The following is a 1,727-nucleotide window of genomic DNA, read 5'->3' as shown; positions in this document are numbered from 1 at the left end:
GGCTGCTATAGGGTGTGCGTCCTTGCAGGGACTCCTGTCCTCACTCTGAAGGGTTCTGGCTGGTCACTGGGAACATCCCATGGCTTAGAGCTGCCCACATGTGAGCCCTGCGATGGGGTCAGCTGGTCTGAACCCTGAGTGCAGAAAGATGCAGAAATGGTTTATTGAGTGGATATGCTCAAAGTTCAGAAAACAGAGGGAGAAGGGGGGATTTGAGAAGGAATGAGGCATCCTAAAGGTTTGTTTGGGTTCACAGTGCCTCCACAAGCAGAGTGGGTGCTGGTACAAACACTTCCCTCCCAGCCCAAGGCCATTTGTCCTTATGTGGGTGGGTGATTAAGAGGTACTATGTAATCCCACAGAGACTATTTGCTCAGCAAGATGTTTCTTGCTTGAACACAGAAGCCAAATGAGATGTATTTTGAATGGCACATGAATATCTTGCATGGGTGCTCTGCATCAAAGAACCAGCTTTTTGCTATGCAGCTAATCACTCAGATTGTCCTCCAAACTGGTATTTGGGCCACAGAGCTATTGCCTTCACAATGTTGCTGGCAGTTTTGGAGGCACTAGTACTGCCATGCATGCTTTCTCTGTCAGTTGTCTCCCTGACTTTTGGAAGTACAGGAGTGCTGCAAGGCACCTCGATGTGTAGAGCTGCAGACTCTCTGGAAGCCAGGGCCAACAGAGCATGATGCCATGCCCAAGTCACTCCCTTGGTAAAGCATCTTGTCAGTCCAGTAATGGGGTTAGGACTTTGGGAACAGTCTTAAGATAATGCTTGCCTAATGACTTAGGCAGGGCCCCAGAAAAATGGAAGCTTAAGCTTCTCTTATCAGCACGGGCATGGGTTCACATCCACACTTCCTCTCCCCAGGGTTTAATTCAAGTCTGCTTTTGTTCAACCTTACTAGGAAACTAGATGTGATTTAGGAGTCTAGAATAACCTCCCACCTCCATTCCTGTTTGACATAGATATGCCCAAGGCTGATGTGAGTTATTGTTAGCTTTGCTGCTGGGGTTGGAGGGGCCAGTGTGATTATGGCACAGAGCTCTGCTGACACAGCTTTGTCAGGAGGGCTATGGTGGTTCAGAGAAACCCAGCTGTAGGACCATCCCAGACTTCCCCAAACTGAACAACACCCAGCTCCCTCAGCCTCTCCTCCTATGCCAGACTAACTGCATAGTCCATCTTAAAGATGTTATAATTTTACTATCCACTTGCCGAATTATTCTGGGAATTCCTAAATCTCCAATGACAATTCATACCCTGGCTTTTGCAAGTCAGGTTGACCATACCCTGCTGGTACCAAGAACATTTATTGTGGGAGCATGCAAAAAATGAGAATCTCTAACCCATGCTGCTGCAGAGCATTAAATGAGGAAGTCAGGAGACTGTAATGCATGAGGAAACACTGTATGAACATGTTGCAATGGCAGGTATCCAAGGCAAGGAAAAGCCAGAATTGAAGAGTAACTAATTTCCACCAAGTGCTCTCTACTTCCACTCTTAGACCAGCTCCTCCCAGGCATCTGAGACCTCAAAATGCTTGTGTCTCTGCCTAGGTCACACTTCAGCAGGTCCCCCTGCCCAGCACATCACCAAGGCTATGCCACCAGTCTCACAGATTGTGATTCAGAATGAAGGATGCAACACAAAGAGCATCTGTTGCTCCTTTACACTAACACACAGAAACATGCAGCTGTCACAAGGGGCAATGCACCTG

The sequence above is a fragment of the Nesoenas mayeri genome (assembly GCF_963082525.1).
Source record: "Nesoenas mayeri genome assembly, chromosome: 3".
In the NCBI taxonomy this organism is placed as follows: Eukaryota; Metazoa; Chordata; class Aves; order Columbiformes; family Columbidae; genus Nesoenas; species Nesoenas mayeri.
This window is presented reverse-complemented; position numbering follows the sequence as displayed.